A 15929-nucleotide genomic window follows, 5' to 3' on the forward strand; every position below is an offset into this window, starting at 1 on the left:
CAGTTGGGAGAATTTCTCTGAAGATGTTAGCTTTGCTGTGGAGAACCTTTTACTCTCCCTTGCACTAGCAAGGCTCCAGGGGTGGCCTGGAGCAGTGCTGTTGACTGCATGCCTTCTCTTTTGAATGATGCTACAAAGTCATACTCATTGAGTAAATGCCATACTCATTCCTACAAATCTGACCTTGGCACATTAACATGGCAAGAGATCACCTGGATTGAAAAAAATGTTTGCTCTGAAATTCTCTTTTTTAGGGTCTTGTTGTACCAGCTGTGGCTTATGTAATGCATACGAATGCAGGTAGAATTTCCTTTGGTAGGGTCTTGCAACCAGCACACCCAAACATTTTTTTCTTGACTCCTGAAATTATCTTTCTGTGCTTTATCTGCAATTTTAGTTGCATTTCCTTAACAGCAGGCACACGTTTTCCATGACAGGCATTTGCTGCTGCTTGCAAATGCCACACACCTCTCTGACAGGTGTGTGGCACCACCTGCAACCTGTACCCCTCTTGGAGGTGAGGTCCAACATCCAGACTAGGCCAAACAGTGTTATTTGTAGTCTTGTTAATTCATAATGATGCTGGAGACTAATGCTTGAGATGTTCTTTGTAATGTAATGGCTACATAATTAAAAAAAGTGCAAATATGATTGTTTGCAGAGTGATCTAAAAGGGATGTTCTATTAGTCTGGATGGGATAAAAGCAGACTGAGTTTGGCAACAAGTCTAGCACTCTGTAGTTTGAAGCAACACCTTTCAGTCTGACATTAACAGCATGGCTGGAAGTAGGAAATAGATGCATTGAAAGTTTAGGCATTAGGTCAAGTACTACACTGGATAATTTAAAATTATAATTGATTCACACTGTAGTTGTCCACTTGGATAACTAGTATTCTTTACCCTAGTAGAGAGCTTTGAGCACTCAGCTGTTTGAGCTTCCTTCTCAGCTCTGTCCTTTGAGCATTCAGGTGATGTGATACAAACTTTTTAATGCAATGAAGTTCTTGGAAAAAAATTGTCCTGAAATGCAGTTGAATCAATGTGTTGTATAGTTTTAGAGGCAACTGGACTGAGTGAGGAGTGAAATGAGAAATCAAGGACCATGTTGTATGGGATGTGTAGCCTGCACAGTAAGTTGAGGTAATATGATATTATCTCCCTTCATTATTGCTGTGTTTATCGTTTCACATGCATCAGTATTACACCAAGCTCAACAGATTTACATAATATAATCTAAAACTTGACAACATCTATATAGTTAACAACAAACCTTCAAGTGCTGCATCCTGGGATTGGGTTTTAGGGGTTCTTATTTGTGTTAGCTAGCCGAGTCCTGTGTACCCCCACGCTTCCCCCATGTCGTTGGTGGTTTCCCGTGTCCCCCGTGGTTTCCAGCCCCATGCTGCTTGCTGTTGGATTTCCCCTCTGCTGCTCCTGTGACCACTCTCCCGTCCGGCCCTGGGAACCCCCGTGTCCACCGCCCCATCCCCACGATCCCACTCAGCCTGAGGCTCGGTGCCCGCCCCTGCGGTTCCCTGGTTGTTCGCTGTCCTACGTCATCATCGCGTCACCCGCATGGACTGGGGGGTGGCGTCTGCCCTCCCTATCACATCCCCTATATCATCCCGCTCCCTCCCAAGTTCCAGCGCCATTTCCCCCACGTGGAGTGGGAAGCGCGGGTCGCTACCCCCACCACCACAGCTCTCAATGACAATAAAGCCTTCCTGCCTTCCTTGTGGGTGATCTGGACATTCCTTCATTCTTTACTTCGGACCCGTAGCGCGGGCAACAGAACCTGGCAGACCCTGACCCACGTGCCGGTGCCAGTGGCACGTGGGAGAGAAGCAGCAGACCCGGAAGTCTGGGGGGAAGCGGTGCCGGAGGGTGTTGGAGCTGCCCCGGACCTGGAAGAAAGAGTGAATGCCACAAATGGCACTCAACAGAGGGGCCTGAGCTGGTGGAGTCCCCCTGCACAGACAGAGACTCACCATGAAGCACCGGGAGCACCGCTGCTGCCAGCGCGCGGCCATGCCACTGATCAACCACCACCGAGCCGAGCGTGTGCAGTCCACATGGAACGCCGCCACGCAGGCGCAGAGCTGCGCCGGAACTGTGCTTTGTGTTAGACTGAAAAGGGAGAGAAGACTCCCCCAAAGTAGGTCAGTGAACTCCCCGCCACCCACGAGGGAGCACGCGGATGCTTTTCCCTGCGTGGGAGGGGAAGAGAAACTCTTCACGGCCACGAAGAGCCAAAGAAGAGAAACTTCCCGGGATGAGGACAGTGGTGGCAGCTTTTTGTTTGCAGAGATCCCGGTTTGGTGAGTACTAGTGATGGGAGGGTACCCGGGTTATACTCTGCTTCGCTTGGGTGGGCTTTACCACGCTTCCGAGGGTATGGAACACGCAGTGCACAGCATGAGTGGTGGCCGCCGCGGTCTTTCGTGGTATTTTGGGGGTTTTTTTCCCTCTTTTTCTGCACTAGGGGTGAGGTTGTGTAGGTAGAAGTAGCATGGGGCCCATGCTATCTGCTGACCAGAAGGAATTTTATACCCTACTTAAGGGAACTCTATTGGTGAAGGGCCCCTACTCCAAAAGTTCGGTTAAACAGTTTGTAAGGTGATTATACTTTTCCTTCCCACATGTAACCGTGGGGGACACTCGCAAGACAGAGTTCTGGGAGCGGGTGGGAGCGAAATTGGCGGAGGGGATTGAACGCAGGGATCCCTCCGTGAAAGATTCCTTTTCCACTCTCTATTTGTGGATTTCAGAAGTGGTGAAAGCTGAATCCGCACGAGAAGCGAGCAGGAGGGGAAAGAGCCATCGTACAAAAATGTTGTTTCCCCTGAATGTGTTTCCCCATCTTCCTTTCTTACCCCTTCTGCCCCTAACCCAGGTGGGCGGGGGGGGTACTCCGCTGTTTTAAGGTACAGGGCAGCCCCACAAGCCTGCTCCTGGCTCCCCCAAGCTCCCCCAGCACCCCTGCCTTAGTGAAACTAGCCACTTCGCTGAGGAACTGACCCTAAACCCCTTTTCCAACCCCTTTTTCCCTGCTGAAAATCCCGGTTCTAGAGCTGCCCCATGCTGCTCTGCTTCTTTGAACCCCTTCCTTTGTCTCCCTGAGGAGGCCGAGGCCACGTGCTCGATCCCTTTGTCTTCCCGAGATGGAGGGCAGCCACATGGCAGGGTCTCTTCTTCCTACAACCCCTTTCTGTCCTTTGTTCCCTTTGACCCAACCCCCACCTGCCTCCCCGTGGGCGTGGGCGCCGCCCCCTCGGGAGGTCAGGTTACTCCCTCATCCATTGTTCCCCCTTGTGTAGGCATTCCCTCGAGTCCTTTGCATGTCCTCCCTGCTGAGTCATCGACCCCGCCCTCCCCCACCGGGGAGAGTTCTGCTGTCTCCACCCCGCTGCCTGAGGGAGGCAGCCCCCATCCTGTTCCCTGCACTCTGTCCCCATCTTCCCATGGGTCCTGGAGTTCCAGGTGGGAGGGAAGAGGATGGCGGGGGGGGAATGGGACCCCCTGCCTCCACGTTCCCATGGTTCCCGGAGACCCGGGAGGGAGGGAAGAGGAGGGAGGGGGGAGCAAGAGTCCCCGACTCTGTAGTCCCATGGTTCCTGGAGATCCGGGAGGGAGGGAAGCAGGGGGAGGGGGAAGCCGAGGTCGGTCTCTGAGCATTTTCCAGATTCCGCGGAACGGGTCGAAGTGGCAGCTGAGAGGCATGTGGAGGGATCAGAGGTTCAGGACAAGTCTGTCCTTGAAGCGGCATCCATGAACACTGACACACAGCTTGAGATCCCTAAAAGGCTCAGAAGCCACGTGGTTACCTTGGATGCTGTGCCTCCAAAGAACGCTGGTCCGAAGCAGCCTCCATCGAGACTCCAGTGCTTCCACTGTGATTGGAGGGGTCATTGTTCAATGTCCATTTTTGGGCAGGGCACCCCCAGGGATAGTGGGAGGGGTGAGAGGGGGGTACCTCTGTACCCCATTCCCCCAAAAAACTGAAAAAACAACGTGCATCTGCCTCGCGTGAAGATAAAAATAAGGCAGGCCACAGCACCTTAAGGGGAGCTGTGATTTATCAAGTAATTGTGCAGGTGTAGTTCAAAACATCGGGGTGCCTGTGAGTGCAGCAGATGACCCCACAATCAGGGGGTTGCATCAAACCGCAGGCGATGCAAAAAGAAAAAGGACCCTACAATCTCCTTAAAAAATGCTTTTCCCCAAAGCCCCAGAAAAACCTTCCAGCCACCCCAGTCTATGTGTGTCCCAAATCCCCATGTTTGTAATAAAGTTGTCCCAGTTCCCCTATCCCCAAGCACCCAGGGAAGAACCACCCCAGCATCATCGCAGCAGGCCCTCTCCATCTGCAAAGGGCAGCCGTTGCAGCAGCTGAAACACCAAGAGCAGAAGCTGAGCAAAGAAGCAGTCAGACGAGCAGCAAAAAAGATCAAGCAGCCGTTCTTCTTTTTTATATTTTGAAAAAGAGGGAGTTGTTGCATCCTGGGACTGGGTTTTAGGGGTTCTTATTTGTGTTAGCTAGCCGAGTCCTGTGTACCCCCGCGCTTCCCCCATGTCGTTGCCCCCCCCAGTTTCTGGCCCCATGCTGCCTGCTGTTGGATTTCTGCCCCCTCCCTCCGCCCCCGCCAACCGCTCCTGTGACCACTCTCCTGTCCGGCCCTGGGAACCCCCGTGTCCGCCGCCCCATCCCCACGATCCCACTCAGCCTGAGGCTCGGTGCCCGCCCCTGTGGTTCCCTGGTTGGTCGCTGTCCTACGTCATCATCACGTCACCTGCATGGATCGGGGGGCGGCGTCTGCCCTCCCTATCACATCCCCTATATCATCCCGCTCCCTCCCAAGTTCCAGCGCCATTTCCCCCACATGGAGTGGGAAGCGCGGGTCGCTACCCCCCCCACCACAGCTCTCAATGACAATAAAGCCTTCCTGCCTTCCTTGTGGGTGATCTGGACATTCCTTCACTCTTTACTTCGGACCCGTAGCGCGGGCAACAGAACCCGGCAGACCCCGACCCACATGCCGGTGCCAGTGGCACGTGGGAGAGAAGCGGCGGACCCGGAAGTCTGGGGGGAGGCGACGCCAGAGGGTGTTGGAGCTGCCCCAGACCTGGGAGAAAGAGTGAACGCCGCAAATTTCAAGCACTAATTAAATGGTATCTTTGGTGTCTGACTGGTATCTATTTCAAACACAAGAGTTTTGTTTGGTGATTGGTACTGAATTCCAGAGTGGTGAACCAGAGAACACAAATTTAGGCAGACCTTGCCTGGCCTATGCAGACCTGTACCTTGGGTGAGTTCTGCTCACCCATCACTGGCTCAGGGTTGATTACTGCTCAGCTGGTAGCTGCAACAGGGCTTATCCCCAGGAAGACAGTTAATGAACTTGGTCTAAACTGGGATTTGGTGTCTGTACTAGAAAAAATATTATTCCTTGGCATGATTTGGGCACCTGACAACTAGTCTGGTTAAAAATTTTCTATCTCAACTCAGATCTGAACTTGGGTAGGGATACTTTAAGCAGGCTTTTAATGAGATTTGGAGCCAAAGGAAGTTTTCCAGCACAACTATAGGACCTTTTATGCCAGTTGATATGTTTAATTTATGTCACTGGGTATGTCGTATTTGTTAACATAGACAAAGACTTTTCTTGTTAAAGTTCTAACACTTACCTACTAAAAATAGAGACTTACAGGTCAAAGTGTTTTCAAACTACCTGAGGCTCCACTGAGAGATTAAACTCATCTTTTTGTCAAGCTGGATGGTGGGTACATAAAACTTTCCTGTCAGCTGGGATGGGACACGTCTTGGGCTGAGGACTGTCAAGTCCCTGTACAATTGCAGGTTTTTTCCTGCTCCTGCTTCAGAGCATGTAGCTTATGTGTTTGCCCACTACACTAAAGCACAGGAGATAACTGATTTTTGAGGAGCCTTGAGATTATATGACCAGAAACAGGTAAAAGATGAACCTTTGGCTCTGAAATTTCTTTTTACCTACCTAAAGATCACTTATGCTTTCAAAATCTTGTAGAATTAAGCATGTTCTTAATCCCTTATTTTTCCATCTTTGGAGATTTTAGGCATCTTGTAGAGTGGCACTGTAGGAACCATCTCTGATTTGTTGGACCTTTATTTCAGAATATGTTGGTCATAACATTTAGGTGAGTGTTTGAAAAGCCACACAAGGCTACTGGTGGTACATCCATGGTCAATAGGTCTCTTGAAAGCACCTTTGGACTAAAAGGCACACATCCACTGAAGTACCTCTTTTTGCTGGAATTTTCTAATATTTTGTCTCTGAAGCTTGGGGAGGGGGGTTGATTGAACACATAAATGTTTTTCTTTGTGTAGGTCTTCTATTCCTTTTGGTTTGTGATTTTTTTTCTTTTGTTAACATTTCTGACTGTCCACCTCCAAATCCAGAAATGACCCTATTTTTTTTATTTATAAAGCTGCTATGTCACCTATCCTGGCCAGCAGACTATCCTTTACTGCAGTCATATATGAAATTTAGTTATAGTCTTCAGATAGAATGAATATTCAAAAAGTTTTGGAGATGACTTAACTGTGTGTCATTGATTAAGTATATTTTAACTTATAACTGTAATCAGAGCTCTGTTATTAAATTAAATGATTCAACCTATCTTTGACTCACCCTGTGGTATTTATGTTGCATGGTTAAAATATTGGAGTTTTTTCCTAGATAGAAAAAAAACTGTCATCAAAATAAATGTGTTGATATTTTGATAGAAATATAGTAATCTAGAGATTAAATTATTTAGCTACTGATATGTCATGCTGTAAATGTATTTGTACTTGGTACAGTACCCTGCTTATGGAAAATACTTGTAGCACCCCTACAGGTTACATTCCCTGGGGGTTACATTCCCTGGGGAAGTGTTTGCCTCCATAGTTAGAGGGTTTCTGTACTTTTGTTTTCTGGACAACGTTTTTCTTTAATTGAACTATAAGTTTGTTCTCAGCAGGTATTTATTTTTCAGTTAGCAGCTGCTGCTGTTGCAGACCTGAAGAGCAGGTTGGCTCACTCAAAGCCTTGTCTATTTTCTTGTATTATATTATCTGATGTAATCAAATAGATCACCCCTATTTACAGACCCTGTCTTCCATAGGAAAAAAAAAAATATCAACAATCCTATGCAGCTGGAAAGTGTCACCCCTGAAACTCCCAAAAGGTGGCTAGTGTCATGCGGATGAAGAATTTACTTTATGTGTTAAGTTACTCATGAAGGAATGTTGCCATTATGACCCTCTTATAGATGAAGGTCTTGTAAAGAAATGGGTGAGGGTCTCATGTACAACATGAACATGGGTAACAAAAATGCTTTTGCACCCAGAAAGAAGCCTGATAGACAGTTATTTTGACCCTGCATATAATATGAGGGTCGCTAGATCTCCAGAAAAACAGCTAAGGCCTCACTAAACCCTTGTGTTCTGTATGATGCAGCTGGCATTTTCTGCTTTAGCTTCCCTGCTGTGGCTGCTAAAGGCACAAAAGTGTTTTACTACTGGTGAGTGAGGGCATAGTGGGGGATTAGTTTCCTGCTCCTCTTCACGGCAAGATCTCCTTAGGGTAAGAGAGAGGTGATACTTTTGTATGTTGGATTTAAACACAGAGCTATGCTGCAGAAAGGTTAAAAAAAAAAAAAAAAGTTAGTTTATGAAGTTAAACCTACTTGGATACTTAATTCAGTGCATCACTGAATGCACAGATGGGGTGAAGCAGGAGATGACAAGACAGCATTGGTGGTAGCTGAGTATTCCCTAACCGTTTTTCCAGGTGATAGCTATCAAAAAATGATGTAATTTTTAAAAGTGATAGCACCTAACTTTTGTTATATTTATATAGTGGTCTCTTAAATGAACTGCTCCAAATCTATCTTGTATTTTTATATATATAAAGTAGATTTATCTCTTTTGCTTGATACTCACCTGTTGTCTTAATTCACTTTTAGGATAGAAAATGTTTCCCCTTTCCTTTTCTAATGAAATATGGCATTCCTTCCTTATATAAAACTGCACTTTTGGACCAATAAGTCTCTGCTGACCTCAACCAAGGTGGACATGCTTATTCAGAAATTCATATGGAGATAAATTATTTTTAAATAGAAAAATATGCAGTGCTGGCCCTTGGAATTAAAAACCTCTCCAATTCAAAAAATCTCATTCTCAAAAATCTCTCTGCGAGTTGGTATAAAATATCTTTGTGATAGTTTGTCCTCTCTGTTTATGAAAATCTGAAATGGTATGATTGTGTGATGTGCCTCTGTTTGGATCTTAGAACAGGACTTCTCTGTAGATCTCCCCAGACTTCACCCATTTGAAATAGAAGCTGAAAAACTCGTTGTGATTATTTATGTTCATTTTCAAAATATGTATTGGTTTTTATTGTGAATCATTCATGCTACAAAAAAAATAAACCAAATTCTTGTTTATAAGAAATACCAAATAAGGTATCCAATATATTCAAGTTCTGTTAGAACTGCTTATGAGTGGCACCTTATTTGGTATATTTTTTGATTAAGTGGTGGATAAATATGAAATCCTTTGAAAATACCATAACTGACTACTTGTCTATTTGTCTATTTGATTGACTATTTGTCCTATTTGACTAGTGATTTCATATATATCCACATATATTTAGCTGTGGATAAATATGAAATCCGTAGTTAAATGATATAAATAGTCAATCAGTAGTCAGTTACGCTATTTTTCTCTGAGTAACATCTTCTAAAATCTCAAATATTGGGATGTACTTTTATGTGTTGCAAAGTTATACGAATAGGCTAGTAAAAATATTTTCCTAGGATAGCTCTTTAGATGATTGAGAGATTTTTTTCAGGATTTTAATGGTTTATTCTTTTTTATGTATGCTTTTCTTTTATTAAATCTGATGAACTGCAGAAACAACAGCGTTTCAAGCAACTAGCCTGAGGGGTTTAATACAAACCATAAAAAGAATTATCAAAACTTTGTCTACTTTTGTGATGTCATTAGAGTGCCCTATGTGTTGTGGTTATAGCTATTTACATTAGTCCAAATATTTATATAATGCACAAAGTGAAAGTATGAAGTGTTAAGTAGAGAATTACCATTTTCTTTACAAGAGAGGTGTTCATTTCTATGAGCAGATGATGTCTGCATGTTTTTAGGGAAACGACTTTCAAGCTTCCAAGTTTTTTAGGAAAACATACTTAGCACAATATACCAAGGAGAAACATTTGCTCTTTCCTTTGTACTTGTCAGCTGGTGTTAAATATAGAACAGAACCAAAAGAAACGTCTATAATTGCTATGTTAATTCTTTTCTGTGAATTAGAGTGAGCTTCCCCATCTTCAGAGTAGTCCAGACATATCCTGAAAGAGGAGGCAAAACAGTGGTTTGATCTCCTTAGCTAAAAACACCTGTGGCTCTAGTGGGCCAGTCAGCATGCCCAGGGAGCAGAGCACAAGTCAGAGGCTCTTGTGAGGTGTTAAATTCACACCTGGTTAGAAGGTAGTTTCATTACCCTCTCTGATGTGGATATCAATAAACAAATGTCTCTAAAAAAGCCCTGCATATTATTCAGTGTATTAGAGCCTTATGGTTTTAAATTTCTTTTTCTCATTTGTTGTCATGACCTCAAATTGCACTGTTTAGGCAATTATTTCAGCTCTATCACAGACCAGAAAACAAATTTCAGTAGTGGCAAACAAAATACATTTTTTAAAAAATCCTTTTTGATCAGAAGGGAGTAAAAAACACAATAGCAGTGCAAACTAGGTCCTGTTGGCAGTCCTTGCTTAGGACAGCTGGGTCTTCCATTTGCTTGGAACACGTTTTTGATTACTAGAGCTTGCCTTTTGATTTCTTCATTCCCAGACATGTCTGAACCTTGAAAGCTGGTCTTAATACAACCATTTATATACTATTGAATTCAAATGTCCATTTGAAAACACAGCAATGAAGCAGTGAAGTACATCAATAACTGTGTCAGAAAACTAGGATTTAAATGATTGTTGATGGATGATTACATTATTTTGATGACTTCTTGTATGGAGATTGCCATGTAATCTGGTGTTTCTTATTTCAAAATATTTATGAACAAGCAGGAATGATAGGCTTTGCATTTAGGAGCGAACAATAATGTCAGCTGAGTACTTTTAAGTTGTATTGCAGCCTTTTTAGAAGACCAAACTCACTGTCTGAGCTTTTTTTTTCTCTTTGAGGTTCCTGGGATAGAAATCAGGTTGCACCTGTTATGTGGGCAGGTGATAGCTGTAATGGGCACTAATTGATTTGATGGGCATATTCTGAAAGACAGAAGGCACTTTCAGGAATTTTGTGATAGTTTTCAAGCAAAATAGATGAAAAGACATGTCCTGTTGTGGGATTTTTTGCCATATTGGTCTACATTGTTAGCTTCAATGAATTTGACTGGGAATTCAAAACAAAACTTGGGCAGACTCAGAATAAATTAGGATAAAATCAAAGACAATACTTGCAGGATGCCCTGTGAGGAAAATCTGTAAACTTTCATACAGTTCTAACTAACAGAATTCTATTCTCATGCTAATATAGCCAATAATGAAGAAATGTGGGAACAAAAATACAGTGAATGTATTGTACAAGCAGAATTGTGCTGAACCAGGCTGAATAATGGTGATCTCTATGGGATGCCAGCCAGCACCTTAATGCTTACTGCTGCTGTAAAAGCGCTTGCTAATCCTGCACCAGGAATTGTTTTTCTAAATCATGTTAGGACTTTGATTTCATTGTAATAGATGGAGACAAGGGGGGCTAGTGTCTGAGGCTTGGGACAGACAGTGTGTCCCTTTGGAACGAGGGTGCTTTGTAATGGTGTGTCATGCTAGAATTACAGCTGACAACAGCCTGCACAAGGAGCATGGGCTGGGAGGAAACTCTGTCTAATTCCAGGGCTCTTTTCTCACCTGGAAAATCTGTGTACTACAGACCAGGCTAATGGTGACGTTTGGGACTCTCTTGACATGAATGCTTTTTTAGTTGCAACACAAATGGGTGACAGTTGTGTTAATACTGTATGAGAGGAAGAAGGAAACAACAGCTAGTCTGGCTGCCAGAATCTTGAATTTCAGGTTTTAGTAATGCCATCTTACCCTGCAAGGAATTTCCCTCAGAAAGCCAGGTTTTAAACACTGCAGATGGAAATAAGCTGGTTTCATAAGTATTTAGATGTCAAGGAGGTCTAGCAGAAGACATGCATTCAGAATAGCTTCATTTTTCCCTTAAAATCCACACTGAACTCTGTCCTATTTTGCTCATCAATAGTTAAATATTGGGATGGTGAAAGGAACAGAGTTTTATTTAGCACCAAATATACCAAATACCTGTTTGTAGATGTATCTTGGTGCAAGAGCAGGGATTTCACAAGGGTGACTAATAAAGAAAATCCCAAGTGTTCCCTGCTGAGATTTCTGTTTTTAGGAGATTAGAGAACATTAAAACATACATAAATATGAATTATTGCTGACAACAACTGAGGAGTTTTGTAAAAATACAGAGTAACATGTGGATGTACTCAGCTCTGTGGATGACTTGTAGGAAATGATCTCTCTGCTCAGTGGAAGACAGGGTGGTTCAGCAAACATGACTGCCTGGCAAGCTACCTAGGAAAGGCATCAGAATCCTTCTCCCATTCTGTTCTTTTATCCACTTTGTTGCTTTCTAATGCCTGTTGCAAGGGAAAGTGATCTTATGCAAAATTCTCAACAATCAAGCCGAACCAAGATGGGCAATGATGAGCAAGGAGTGATTTCAATCAGTTTCAGAATGCCAGTATAACTTTCTATTAAAAATATGAATCCATCTAAAAAATCCTTCCCAAAGAATATTTTAAGGTAAGTCTCCCTGGAAATAAAGTCATAGGCTTAAAAAATCCTATTTAATTGAAAACTATAGAAGTTGAGTTTTTTTGTTTTAAAGAGATGTTCTGCTGGTTTGGGTAATTCCTGAGTGGCTTTTGTTAGTTTCAGTATAGGCCATTTCTTAGACCACTGTTAATTTCTCATCAACTATGAATCCTCAGATACCCTTTTATCTGACTTGGGCATCTTTATCTTGTAGGCATAGAATTCTAGGCACAGAATTGTACAGCTAACATTATTATTCATAAATTGCTTTTAATTAGAAGTCTCTGGAAAATCAACAGTGAAATATCTGCCTGTTATGATTATAAGTAAGTTAATAAACATTAATTTACCTTGCTTCTTAAGAGAACAAAGTGTCACTACACAGCACTTTTATAATCACAGTCTGAAGCCCACAGAACTTCTTCATAAATCAGATTAAAAAAATACTTTCTTATAAAGCTAAGTGACCTTATAGATCAATGTTTCCAGATAAGATCCAGCATAAGCTACTCCAAAGACAGAGAGCATCAATCGTAGGTGATTCATTTCCTCAGCTACTCCCAACGCAATTTAGGGAATAGATAGTCTCTGCAATAAAAACTTTTCCCAAAAGCCTGAATATTTATCCTAAGATGTTCTTAGAAAGTACAAAAATTGCATCATCTCATGTGTAAGAGCTTTGTATAATGCATTTGAAAAACCAAATAAGAAAATTTAATGAACACAGTGTTATTTTTTTTTAAATGAACCATTTGTCTATCAAAACAATTCTCTTTTACTTCAATATGAAAATCATAAGGTAACCTTCTTGTGGCATCAACTAGTTTTACTAGTCCACATTTTACTATCCTTCAGTTTTCTGGGAGATCCTTATTGTCAAACTTACTGCATGCACATTTACAAGCATGTTTAAGAGTAATGACTTTTACTTGCCTTGGCTGAAGGATCAGGAAGTGTGGTTTGCATGAAAGAACCGGAAATAAGGAGTGATCACTTTTTTTTTGTTTGTTTGTGGGTTTTTTTGTTTGTTTGTTTGTTTGTTTTGGTTTTTTTTTTTTGTTTGTTTGTTTGGTTTTTTTTGTTTTTAATTTCCAATACTGACTGCCTCTGTTTCCTGGGTGAAAGACAGGGAAAATAGTTCTTTATATGTCAGGAAATAATTCTAGGAATTTGAATGCAAAGTGTTTTGGAAATCTGAACTTAAAACCTAGAACTGTGAAATCCTATATGGCCATTTATTTTTGTTTTGCAAAAAGGTGGCAGAGGAAATCAAAAAATACTATGTCACTCTTCTGTGAAACACAATAAAATTTGCTTTGTGGAAAAAAGTATGGTATGCTGAAGAATCATTTCTTACAGTCTTGAGACAGAAGGTGGGGGACCAGGAGTAGGGAGTTCTTCGAGTGTGGCCCCTTGGGGATGGGCAGATGTGGCAGAGAGGGCAGCGGGAGAAAGGTTAGATTTCCTTTGGTCTGTATTTTGGATCATGCAGGGGGTGCAGCGAAAACTATAACTGGCTTAGGAACAAGGGTCGAATCACAAGTGGTGGAAAAAAAGCTGAGCAGTTTAGAGATTAAAAAATAATTGTTTAACAAGGTAAATGACATTTTGTTTGGGTTTTTTCCCTCTATAGGCCACTATGTCAGAGAACATCCAGTTATTTGCTATTATGGAATCAAACATACAAGGTAGCAGTTGGTGTTTACAAAATAGACTTTGCTTCTGAGAAAAGGCTTATTAACCACATTAGAAATCAGGAACAAAAGCTGGTAAACTTGAGCTGATGAGCAGAATTCCAAAACAGGAACTACTCAATAGCAGTGATTTGGTTGAAATGCCAAATAGCTTAATGTTTGTCTCTGGGTAATCTCATTCCTTCTTACTGTGTTTCATTCATTTCCACGGCCTAATTCAGAAGTTTCCCAAGTGTAAATTAAGACATAATCTATATTATGGTAGGAAACAGAGGTAGGGAGTAGTAGAAACCATAGTTAGTCACTACACTGTGCAAAAAAAGGTAGCCTGTGTCACTCAGCAAAAAGTCAGGTAGTTACTTTTGCCTTATAAAGGACATTTTCCTACAATAGACCGTACAAACTAACAAAAGCTGGTAAATAGTGTGATTGTGAGAGCAGCTCAGAAAATCTACATGAAGTATGGGAAAAATACCAAGAAATGTAAGTGCTGTGTTAATTTGTTAGGTTTCTTGGTATTACCCTCTCCAAGTAGATAAATTGTTATTCTTCAACAGTTTAGTATTTAGGCATCAAGCAGTAAATATCCTACCTAGAAATAACACTTTGCAACCTTTGTATATCTGGACTAGGATTAGACAAAAGATGTGCAATTTAGTTCTTGCTCAAATAGAGGCTGGTGTGACTTTCTTGGCCTGTTCCTCTGATCTTTGGACAGAAACCAGCCCCAGATTTGGTTGGTTTGGACTTGCTGTCTGTTGACTCTGGGGATGCTCAGAAAAGAAATTAAATGAGAAATTTCTGAGGCTTGTGGCTTTTCAGCCATTAAGACAGCAGTTTGGATCATTCGTGTTTTATGAGACTGCTTGTTTATCACAAAGTGAAGTGACCTTCACGCCTGGGAGATTCCTGCCCCTCTTCCATACTGGGCTGTACCAGCCCAGTAAGAGCAACAGTTCCCAGTGACTCTCTCAAATTTGGCTTCCTTGAGTAGCCAGAGTGAAAGTAGGCTCTGGCTTTCTGGAGTTTCATGAGTAAATTATATACATGGCAATTAATGTTTTCTGATAAACAAAATAACCTAAATAAATACTGCTACCAGCTCTCAGTTTTGAAGCTCTCTTTCTTAGCTTTGTTTTATTTTTGTTTCTCTGGAATCAAGGTAGAATTGTTTTCTATGTAGTGAGGTTTCTTGTTTCCCAAGGCAGTCAATACCATTTATATAAAAAAGAATGTTTTTTTTTTTTTTCTTTTCTATTGTTAGCTTGCTTATGACAAGAATAAAAAAATAGTCGATATTTGGTAGTGATAATTGCTATGAAGTGACACCAACAGACAAATGCACTGCAAGGCTTCATGCTAACATGCCGCCTGTCAGTATTAAATGTGTTTACTTTTCAGAATTATTGTCACCTTTAGCTGTCCAGAAGGAAAAAAAATAGCTGTTAGCAGGGGTAATTTCCAAGGACATAACAATTAAGAGGAGGTGAGTGTCAGTTTGTTTAAATAGGTTTTAATATATGCTATTTTTCTAACATTAACCACTTCTCAGGCAATTTAATCCTCTAAAACACAGCTTTAGGTACTGGGTGTTACTGATTCAATGGTTATTTCCCATGAAAATGATCACAAATTGGGATGCTGGTGAACACGCAATTTAGGGTTTCCAGTATAGAAACAGCTGTTAGCAGAGATTGGTCGTGTACACGGTGTCAGGGAGGGTTTACTGCAGCCCTGGGTTAGCTATTTTGGCATTCCATGATACACAGCTTAATAGCTGCCCAATACTTAAACAAGGAGAACAGCTTGGATTTCAGGCCCTGAAAGCTCTAACATTCCTTTCTTGCACAGTCTCAGAGGGCCTTTGATTGTGAACAAGTAAACATTAGTCTGGTGGCTTGAGCAATTCAGGAGCTGAAATGAGACAGAAGCTGTCTCTGCAGGTGGGTTAGCAGCTGCTGCCAAGTGCCTCTCTATCTTACTCTCTTAGAGCAAACCTCAGAGATGAGCCTGAATAATTTCCAGTGTCATGTAAAGACTGGCAAGCAGCAGGAGTGATTTGTTCTGATTCTTGTGAAAAGGATTGATGCAGTGTTTGTTTTTGAAGATTTGAAATTCAGAGAGAGAAAAACCCACTTTTTTGGTTCTCCAATCATTTAAAATCTTCATACAGATATGCAGATTCCAGGTCTTTTAAAAATCTGGTTGCACGCGGTAAGCAATTAACCCTCTAACTGCATCTCCCCATAATTTGACTTAGTCCCTCACAAACTGTTACAAACAAGATGTAGGACAATCTGTCGGAAACAAGTTGCTTGGAAATGTAATTGCCT

This window comes from Vidua macroura, chromosome 2 (genome assembly GCF_024509145.1).
Source record: "Vidua macroura isolate BioBank_ID:100142 chromosome 2, ASM2450914v1, whole genome shotgun sequence".
Lineage (NCBI taxonomy): Eukaryota > Metazoa > Chordata > Aves > Passeriformes > Viduidae > Vidua > Vidua macroura.